Below are 11,470 nucleotides of genomic sequence, written 5' to 3'. Positions count from 1 at the left end.
AGTGGGGTGTTGAGGTCTCCCACTACAATTGTATTAGTGCATATATAACTTTTCATGTCCGTTAGTATTTGTTTTACATAGTTGGGCACACTAGTGTTTGGTGCATAGATATTTATGATTGTCATCTCTTCCTCTTGGACTGTTCCCTTTACAAGGAGTTAGTGTCCTTCTTCATCTCTCTTAGTCAGTGTTGGTTTGAAATCTACTTGATCTGCCAAGAGGATAGCTACTCCTGCTTCTTTTCAGGTTCCTGTCACATGGAGTATTGTTTTCCACCCTTTAACTTTCAGTATATGAGTTTCTTTTTGAATCAAGTGTGTTTCTTGTATGCAGCATATTGTTGGATTTTACTTCTTGACCCATTCTGCCAGTCTATTTCTTTTGATTGGTGAATTGAGACCATTAATGTTGATGGTTATAACTGAAACATATTGACTTGTCATCACCATGACTTTTTCTTTTTGTTGGGTTCTCCCCCTTTCCATTTAATTTCTTGTCATGCCAGATGGGTTCATTCTGCTTTGCATCCTGGGGTTGTGATCCTCAGTGTCTGTTCCTAGGATACTGTGTCAAATTCTTTGGAGTGCTGGCTTGGTATTCACAAAGTTCCTAAGGTGCTCTTTGTCATGAAAGTATCTTATTTCTCCATCCATTTTGAAAGATAGTTTTTCAGGGTACATCAGTCTGGGTTGGAGGCTGTTTTCTTTTAAGGCTTGGAATATGTCACTCCAAGTTCTTCTTGCCTTGAGGGTTTGCGTTGAGAAGTCTGCTTTGATTCTGATGGGCTTTCCTTTTGTATGTGATTTTTTTCTTTTCTCTAACTGCTTGTAGAACTTTGTTCTTCTGTTGTGTTTCTGGAATCTTAACAATTATATGCCTATGTGTAGATTTTTTTGATCAAGGCTAGTTGGAGTCCTATATGCTTCACTTATCTGTACATCAAGTTCTTTTCCCCTGCTTGGGAAGTTTTCTGCCATCACTTCTGTGAACAGTTTTTTTTTTAATGTCATCTGCACTCTCTCCTGTTTCTTCATTGACTCCTATCAGTCTTATGTTATTCTTCTTTGCATTGTCTAGCAGCTGCTGGATTGATTTCTCATGGTCCCTTACAATTTCAAAGCAATTTTTCTTTTCCTGGTCACTAATTAGAATCTTATCTTCTATATCTGAAATTCTGACCTCACATTGGCGCATTCTGTTGTGTAGACTTTCAATGGAGTACTTAATATCCTGTAAATCTGTTTTTATCTGTTTTATGGATTCCATTTGTTTCCTGTGTTGGGATTCCATTGTGTTCCTCAGCTCCTCTATTTGTTTTTATCTGTGTCCTCTCTATATTTATTAATTATGTCTTGCACTGTGGGCACAATCTCTGCTGTTATCTGAGAAATTATTTTTGATTTCACTTTTTCCAGATCCTCTTTTGTTGCTAGTTCAGGGAATCCAGGTGGTGGAGTATCAGAGTGTTCCATCTCCTTTCTCTTTGGGGTTGCTGTAGGTGATTTGGAAGTCTGGTTTGTAGACTTGTTTATGTGTCTTCTCATTTCGATGTGGGGTCATTGCTGTTGGTGCCCACATGGTTCACCTCCTCTGGGCTGGGAGCAGTGGAACAGTGTCCCAGAAGCCTCTTTCTCTGAGCTGAGAGTCATGGATCGGTGGCCCCCTGGTTCTTTTATTTGAGGGGGAGGTGGCAGGGAGGTAAGTAATATGACTGTATGGCATTTATAATTTTTGCTATATCTCTTTCTAGAACTCTAGATGTAAACTCATTTCACATCCTTCAAAGCCTTTGTATACATTGTGATTAAAGTCCAAATTCTGTTACTTGCCATTACTAGGTTGGGGGTCTTGTCCTGGTTCTTGATATCCTAAACAAAAATTGAGTAGAACACCCAAGAGTAGTAGAAGGATTGATAATTTATTTAAAAGAAAAGAAAGTTAAGATACACTCCACAGATTGGTAGTGGTCCATTGAGAAGAGCTCATGAGAGGGTTTGCTGTTTTTTAAGCCTCAGGATTTTGGGTAGGATTGAGAGTTTGGTCTGAGTTATTCCTGCCAATCAGAAACTTGATTCAGCCCCATCACTGGGCAGCTAAGCTTCTGACTTTTTTTGGGTCTTAGAGAAACTATGCTAGCATCCAAAGCCCACAGGGAGGTCAAATCTATAGTCAATGACACAGTAATTGAGATTGGAATCAGTCAAGGGCTGTAGAAAACCATGGGGATATGTCCAAGGACTTTCTGTGTATAAACTAAGTTACCTGTGCTTTGACTTGGGCATCCTGGTCCCAGGTTACTGTTTAACTCCGAAAGTGGATCCAGTAGCAGAATCTGTGTTCTAAGGCAAGCCCTTCATTTTTTCTCAGCCATTTCTGTGGTTACCTTATACTTCAAATCTAGCTCAGAGAGTGGGTTTTAAAGCAGGCAGACTCTCCCTTTTTTTTTTTTTCTGACCTTTTCCTTAGCTACCTCACTGGCAGCCATTGCCTAATGATTGACACTTGCCTTATCTCCAGCCATATCTAGTGTAGTTTGTCTCTCACTCCCATTCTTTTCCATACTGCAATGACTCTGTGATCATTTACACTTCAGAACTTTCATTGTTTTAAAATCTTTGTCTAGAATTTCCTTATTCTTTCCACATATTCACTTGGCAAAAATCATATATTATAAGATCTCAATAAATGTGGAAAATAGGGCAACAGGGTGAGGGACACTCGCAGGGGAGGAACATTTCTAACAACCACAGCAACACCATCATCACTGTACATAGAACTAATCAGAAAAGTGCTATTTTGGACCAATCAGAAACTAGCTTTTTTTAATCCTTCATTTAAATCTGGTGCTGTTCATATGACCAATCAGAAGATAATGTTTACACAACCTATCAAAAGATGCCATTTCTAATCCTTCATTTACATATAACAAGAAGTCAAAAGAGTTCTTTGATAGGGCAGTTTACACATGGTGTGATGCCAAGTGGGTGTTTGATAAGAAGACTTTCCCAATGCCTTATTTTCATGAAAGGACAATAAACCAGCCATATTAAGATATTTTCACTAATGATTTCAAGACAAGAAATAGACATATGAACTATTGGTTCTTTTTTTCATATTTAAATCATCTTTACTTACAAAATACTATCCTGAGAATTATAATTTCATTAAGCATCAATTTGAGCAAAAGTATAATCACTTAAGTAACAGTAGTTACTTAAACTGAATATGAGAGATAAAATTACCTTTGAAGAGAGATCAAAAATATTGTCAGGTTTCTTGTTGTGACTCTGGATGTTCAGCAGCAGGCTCATTTGAAAGTGGAATCAACCCTGAAGGGAACTCAGTTCTACTTTCAGAATGTGGGGGTGGGTGGAAAAATCCAGCTTTTGGGGGAGGATAATGAGGGAAACCCCATGGATAGACATTTCTCACTGGGAATGGAGAAGGTGGGCCAGAGAAATCCCTTGGTGGAAAATAATCTTGAGGTGCTCCGTACATATTTCCTGGAGGATGTGGAGGAAAAGGAGGCCCTCTCCTCAGGACCTGGCTCCTCAGATACATTAGAAATGGGTGACCTCCAACTGGAGGAAGAGGTGGAGGAACAAACCCAGGGCCAGTTGCTTTGCTTTCAACAGGGAGAGAAGAATCAGGCACATTTGAATTACCAAGATCATCTTTGCTATCATTTCTACTGGATTCCATTTCTGAAGACACTGGCCCATCCACTTTATTCAAAGAACGCATTATATAACTTCTGAGTTCTGCTGGTCCATATAGTCTACCAGAATTAAAATAGTATCTGTCTTGCTTTTCAGTGGAAGAGCTGGGTCAGTATATGGTTGGCCTGGTGGAGGAATCATCATCCTATGGTCCTGTTCCCACGGAGGTGACAGAGATCTAGTGTCAGAAGATGCTCTATGAGGATCAGTTAATCTATTGTAGCTTGTTTCCTCTCTCATTGCTAATCTGATGGTCCAGAGGATTCTCTAAGCCTCTTGAGCCTCCTCCTCCTCCCCCTGGAAGCAAAAGTGAGGGTCTGAGTGGACCCTCCAGCAAGGTTGGAGGAGAAAGAAAAGCTCTCGTCTCATATGAAGGCTGACCCAATGGTGACAGATCATATGGGGAAGACTCTCTGCCAAATGCTGTATTTGGAACATCAAGTGCATAAAGATCTTTTTCTAAAAGTTCAAATTTAAACTCTGTTTCAGTTAATTTTGGTCTGTTGTAAGCATTTTCTTTCCTTAACTCAGTCAAGTTTCTTTCAGCAGTTCGAGCTGCCAACCAATTATCATGTGCTTTTTTCTCGTGGGAAATAATTTGCCCCTGATAAGACTGAATGGTTCTCTCCAATTCTTCTTCAAGATCTTTGGCTCATGTTCTGTAGGTCTCCAGCTCTTCAGTAGCATGGCTGATCTTTTCATCCAATTTAGAAAGTTCCTCCTCTTTTTCTAAATGATAATTTTCCTCTACTGTTAATTTCCTGTGGAGTTTCCTCTCATTTTCTTGGTACAGTTCAGTCATTATTTCAAGTTTCTGCCAAAGCCTCTAATTTTCACTTTCAAATTGTGTATTTTCTGACTGCAATGATGCTTGTTCAGTCTGGATATTTTTAATAAGCTCTGTAAGGTCTTCCTTTGTTTTATCTACTTCAGATAACAGAATAAATATGTTTTTTTTTCTCCTTCTAAGGATTTTTAAAGAAGCATTTAACTTAGCAGCATAAATCAGTTTCTTCAAAGGTTTTTTTGGCTCATTATCTATGTGAGCACCACTCTATGATTCGCTCTTCATTTCCAATTCCAAGTTACCATCATCAGTTATGTCTTCTCCAAGCACAGCAGCCCAATCTTTCATCTTTATCAAGTGTTCAGTCAGAGACTTGATGTGATTTTCTTTATCATTCAGAACTTGTTCTGCACATACTTTGGAGTCTTCAAATGTTATTTTTTGCTTATTAAGTTCACTCACTTGTTCTTTCCATACTTCAACTTCTTGTAAAAGCTGTTTTTTATTTTCTTGAAGTTGGAAATTTTCATTCAAAGCATGTTTTTTTGCTCCCTTAAGTCGTTCTTCATTGATTTGAAATATTTTGAAAGTTGTTTTGGCTTCAGCTATGTTCACTCCAGAACTGAGCCTGCCAACTATTGGTTCTTTTTAAAATATAAAAAAAAAAATAGACCATTCAAAGATAGAGCAATGTAGATCAGAAACATTTCTGTTGGAGGAGACTTGAATATGATTTAAATTGTCACTGTCCTTACATAAAACTGACTGTTTATTTAATGTCATCAAGATAATAATTTGGAAATATTCATTAAAAAAGGGCAGTTTGGAAATAAAGGAGGTGGAAAAGGAAAAGATTTGCTATCAGATTTTAATGCATGATATTTTATATAATTTAGTGTTGACATAGTTTTGGCACTTCTATATGTTTAATTTTACTTGATAACAAACCCTTGTAAAAGATAGATCATATATAAAATTGATCTGAATATACATTTAAGTACTACAATAATTCAGCAAGAAAATTTACCAAACTAACATACCATGCCGCACAAAAACATTAGTGCTGAACAGATCAAGTGAGAATGAAAATGAACTTTTATCTTTGTTTCAATACAGTGAGAAAAGTATTCTGTAATAAGTAAAGATATCAACCAATATTTTATTATAATTACCAGAGACATAGATGAACTATCTACAATGTGCTTTCTTCCTTCACTTGAAATATCAGTTGTGAGGCAAAAGTAGTCTCATTTAATTTGTGTTATAATGAGTAGGAAGTATGAATAACTCCAGTAATTCCAGATTAATTAATTGCTGAATTCTATTTAAACTTCTTCAGTTTGAGCCTTTGCATGTGTACACATGTGTATATACGTGCAGGTAAGCATGCATATGTTTTTATAATAGAACTCAGGTGGTTACCTATAATATTAAGTCTGTTTTAGTCAAATTTTTTCACATGGGACTTATTTTATATTTTACCATATTCTTGACAAATTTGCAAGAAATATAATAAAAATTTAGCACAAGATGAACAATTCTTTAAATAATTCACACAAAAATGAACAAGCACACATTATCTCATCCATTTTATATAAATCATAACAGTATGGTGGCTTATTTGGCACTGAAATCCATACATTTTGAGGCTTAATAAAGAAAATATTAAACATTTTAATGAATGAGTCTTCATTCCAGATTTTGAACTTTGATTTTGAAGTTCATGTTTAATTTTTCTGTATTAAAAGCCTACTAATTTTTAGAACTTATATCAGTCATTATCAAGTCAGGAACGGGAACTCCCGTTTTAGTTTTAAAAATTTAATATATGACATTTAAAAATATAGAGTAGATACTTAAATAAACAAAACAGATATACAGAGGTAACATGAGGAAAAATCTACTGCTTTTCTTAAGCTAGGACAGTCTGAAATAATACTGTAAATTAGAACCATCTCCTACTATAGGAGCTATCTGCTGCTATTGAGGTAAAAGACCACTGTTGAGCAATGCTGACAAAAATAGGGAACAGGCAGACACAAGTTCATTCTTCCACTGTAGCCTCACAGTTTTCTCCTAGACCCTCCTTCTGGAAGAGCTTGAAAGAGAACTAGACAGCAGGGGAGAAATGTGGTATGCAGAGTCTTGGCCTAGCATCACATAGCAGAATATTAAATGATGTCATTATTTTTCTAATGCCAACCACTTTTCTACAGCATTGAAATTAGTCACCAAATAATATTATATAATTGTGGTGTTAAACTTCATGGTTTTTGTGGGTTTTAATTTTAGAGTTAATAATCTAGTATTGTCCTTATGTTATAACTTGACTCTTATAAATCCATTTTATGTAAGTCAAATATTTTACATGTAAGCCCGGATACCTGTTTATTATGAAATTATAATAAAAAAATCATGCTTATTAAAATTTGTCATTTTAAAGAAAAATGTCTTCCTTTATTTAGATGCATGTAAGGAAATCAAATACTCCTTGATTTCTCAGTGCTTGTGTGAAACTCTAACCTTATGAGACTCTTCATTTCATATCAGAATTAGATATGCAATATTTGTTAACTGTCTGATCGGAAAGAAAAATACAACTTCCATATTTCGTAGAGAGGACCAAATGGTTAGAGACTCGATAAGTTCCCTAGGAAAAGTCTAAGATGCCAGGAAGGCTAGACTGGCTGTCTTTCTAGGTGATCTACATATCAAATGGGATGTACCCTGGAATTTAAGATATTTCTCAGTCTAATATATTTGAGACATAAGCCTATCAGGATTATTGTAAGAGACTTTATTTGTACACTTAAGGGCCAGAATTAGGAGGAGATTCTTTTAGGAGTACAGATCAACTGGCTTTTCCCCCTTCAGCCAGAGAGAAAGATGATTGTTTTGTATCCACTCACCTCTAAGGTATCCAGCTACTCTCACTGTACTGCTCCTCATCACACAATTATAAAGGGTAAGATTGCGGGGGGGGGGCAACAATTACCAGCTAACATGGAGAATTTGATAAGAAATCTTTTTTAGAATACCTTCAATCCAAATACAGGATAAAATTAATAAAGATGAATATTAATAACCCAGCAATATGATCCTTTCATATAATTCTTTCTTCACTCAACTTAATTATCTAATAAAGATAGAGCCTTGTATTCATTTGTTTTTACTCACTATTATTATTTATTCATAAAATCACATAGGAAGAACAATGTGATTTTTTCTCATTTTTTTCTTTTGAAATTATTTAATGTGATCTTTTCATCTCAAGATCACATTAATTTCATATTAGAATAAAAGCAATTTCTATCATTATTACAATGTAATAAAGAATAAAATTAAGAATAAAATTGTTATAGCTGCTTTCTTGTTTTTTCATTTTTCCTCTAATAAGTTATTCATGAACTAGCTGTCCAGTTGTCCTGAGCACTTGAAGAAAATGCACAATTTGGAAGATTTGGCAAAAGGGAGCAGATATACATACAGAGGTTGGAGTTGGATCAGTTTGCAATGGTATTATCACTGGTGAACCTAGATCTGAGCTATGCTTGACTTTACAATACTGTTTTTGAGCTTTTAATTTTTAAAATATTAATTTAAAAACACCCTCCTTTTTCATATTTTTTCAAGTCACTTTTTTACTCATTCAATAAATATTACTTAAGGTTCTACAATATTTCAGGACATGTGCAAGGTACTGAACATACAGGAGTGAACAAAATAGACAACATCTCCTCTCTAGAACAGGAAAAATAGACAAGAAAAAAATACATGCTACATAGCAGCACCTTTAAAACTTTTGGAATAAGAGAACAAAATAATATTAACCATATCAACCTCTCAAGAGGTTACATTTGTAAGATCTCCTGAAGGAAGGGAATGTTCAATATAATTCTCAAAAACAAAGATACAGGTAGAGGAAGTATCATCCAGAAAAGCCCTGAGACCTTTACCTACCAAAAAATACAATGGCAATCTTCGGATTTGTTTCTCATTTCCCTATATTCTACAAACTGACTTTTCCACTTTGACTCTTCTTTCTAGAAACTTTCTCTCATGCTCCATTTTGTGGACAGGTGAATGCAGTAGATTCAGGAATCTGAGCATGCATGAGCTAAACAACCTGGGCAGGTCCATGTGACTGTGGTGCACAATTTGATTTAGGACTAAGTCACATGTTATATCCCTCAAGTTAGGAGTGCAGGTAAGTAAACTCCAGGCAGGGTGACTCTCAGGAGAGGGTGGTGACTCAGCAGAAACTGGGGCAGAAATTTCCAACTACAGGTTATAGATTCCTGAGAGCCAAAACCAACACATCTCTAGTGTAACTCTCCTTTGAGAACTCCTAGTTGCCCTCAAAGAATAGGAGGACTATGAGATATGAGATATAAAGTAAATTCTAATCAGAGCCACTTTAAAAAAAATTTAACATTAAAGAAGCTTATTGGTATAAGTTTAGGTTTTTCAAATTCTATTTAGAGTTTAATAAATGATGAACCCAAGAAGATCCTCCAATCCTGAAAGCAAACCCAAGACCCACCCGGTACATGTGAGATACATGCACAACAGTACTCATGGATGATGTGAACACAAATGACCAGAAAAGTCAAGTGAACATTTGATTACTTAGAGAGGCAGAGCAGAAGTATAACCATTATAACCAGTAAGGGTTTCCTGTAATAGCTTTCATTGTAATTTCATTTATTATAGTAGTTGTCTTAGCTGCAAAGTTTCTCTTCCTTTTCACATTTCTTTTTTCCCTCATTAAGGGGATAAACTTTATTAAGATATTTCTACATATCTCTAACTTCTAACTATCATGGAACATTTTCTCAGAATGAATCAGGTTGATAAATGATTGTGAAACTGAACATTTGTTGCTGTGGTTGGTAAATAAAATGCTTCTCAGGGATTCACCCTTTTCCTGCATTCCTTTCTTTGCACATAAAATGAGAGCTTCACTGCTTGAGGAAATGTGAGAGATTTTGTGATTTCTTTTCAACTCACATTCATTTCTCAGTAAAGAAGAAAGGCAATGATATATAATTGGCTTGGAATGGGAAAACCAGTCCTGAGTGGGAGGAAGTCAAATTATCCCCTTTCATCTTGCCTCCTCTCTTATGCTTTTACATGACTTACTATGGCTCAAGGTTTTCTTTTTCTCTATTCCTAAAGCTTCTATGATATTAGTAGATAAATCAGGCCAGTTCTGCTTTGGCAAAATCAGTCAGTCATTGCATGGTATATGGCCAAGTATTGAAGTATAAGACATTTGAGGGAACAAAAAAATCAATATAGTATTGATAGAACACATGCAAGATAGGTTTTCAATTCTAATTTGCCAAGAATTAAGCTTGCATGTTTGTTTTCACAAAAAGTATATGTTTATTTTCATTGAGTTAATTCAGAACTTATGATAAAATAATATAATTATTTTCACATATCCCACAGGTTTATCTGTATGTATCATTTCCATTTCCAGTGATGAATATCATTTAGAAGCATACTATGTGGTCCAGTACTATTAGCAGTAACAATAGCAGCAACAGTAGAAGTCATTAGCAAGAGGTCGGTGTGCTCCCTCTACTGTGATAAATACTGTAAGGCATAATTTTATTCAATTTTAATGATAGTTCCATGAGATGTGCACATGAAAATCAAAATTAACTTTAACTACTGCTATTGTTTGGACAGTGTCACTCAATGTCTCATACAACAAAGGGTTGATTCCCAGGTTTTGGAGTGTTGAGAGGTAGAAGAATCTTTAGGAGATGGGGCCTAGGGGAAGAAAGCTAGGTCATCATGGGAATGCCTTTGAAGGGGATACTGAGAAATAAAATGCTCAGTATCATTGACTATTCACTGTGAATGTAGTTATATCTGAGACATGACTGAGATTGAGTGATGGCAAGAGGGGGATTTTACTTTTTTGTGGTACTAACGTTTGAACCCAAGGCCTTTGTAGTGAGCTACATCACCAACCCTTTATTTATCTTTTGTTTTGAGATAGATTTTCACTAAGGTGCTAAGTTACACAGGCTAGGCTCAAACTTTTGGTGGTCTTGCCTCAGCCGCCTAAGTAGCTGGAATTATAGATGTGCACCACCATACAATAAACTTTTTTGTAAATAAATTAAGAAAAATATAAAATAAATAGTTATTAGATTACATAATAATATACAATAAAGTATTGAAAAGAATAGGACATTCAGGTTTCATTTAAAAATAAAGATGGGGAACCATCCCGCAGGGTGGAGGGGAGCACCACCCGCAGAGCACGCTGCATGGGGAGCTCCAGAGGGACCATAAAGGCCATGGTTATGAGCTCCAGAAGATAGAGTAAAAGTGAACAACAGAGAGAGGGCCTCTCTGAGAATATTCAGTGAAAATTGAAGCCCATTGGGAAAGTGAAGAAAAACTCTGGAATAAAGGCACACTGGACCACAGTGGTTGGTAAGTTGGTGGGATCAGCACCTCCCATAGGAACCCATACTCACTTAGGGGGAAGGGAAGCTGGAACCTGCAGTAGAACCTTGCAAAGTTCAATTCTGCAGGAGGTTAGTGACCTCAACTTGGGCCCCGCAGCCAGAAATCAGCCTGAATCTCAGTGGACTACAGCTGTCTTGTAGAGACTAATCAACTTAGATCTGAACACTACTGCCTGCGTTATCTACTGCAGCACCAGAGACATACCCTGAAGGAGGCCCTTTTTCAAAAAAAAAAAAATATATATATATATATAAATTTTTCTTTTTTTTCTCTGTCACTCTCTTATTGTGCTGCATTTCTCTCCCTCTTTGTTCCTGTTCCTGTCCTATTTCAGATTGTTTTCCTCTCTCTTACCTTCTCTTATTCCTCATTCCTTCTTTCCTATTCTTATAAGAAGGTGAATACAGTTTCAAGCATCCCTATTGCTATTAGTTTGTTCCACTCTTGTCCTTGTTCCTTCTCTCTTTTTCTC

At 36.1% G+C, this 11,470-nt stretch overlaps 1 pseudogene; it reads right to left on the bottom strand.

Moving 5' to 3' along the window:
* Window positions 1-3,267: 3,267 nt before the first annotated feature.
* Window positions 3,268-10,825, bottom strand: LOC101708591 (melanoma inhibitory activity protein 2 pseudogene; annotated as a pseudogene).
* Window positions 10,826-11,470: the final 645 nt, after the last annotated feature.

Source organism: Heterocephalus glaber, unplaced genomic scaffold, assembly GCF_053883595.1.
Source record: "Heterocephalus glaber isolate CG9 unplaced genomic scaffold, H.glaber_assembly_v1.0 deba00001481, whole genome shotgun sequence".
In the NCBI taxonomy this organism is placed as follows: Eukaryota; Metazoa; Chordata; class Mammalia; order Rodentia; family Bathyergidae; genus Heterocephalus; species Heterocephalus glaber.
Note: the sequence above shows the minus strand (reverse complement) of the source record. Positions and strands in the feature narration are given on the sequence as shown.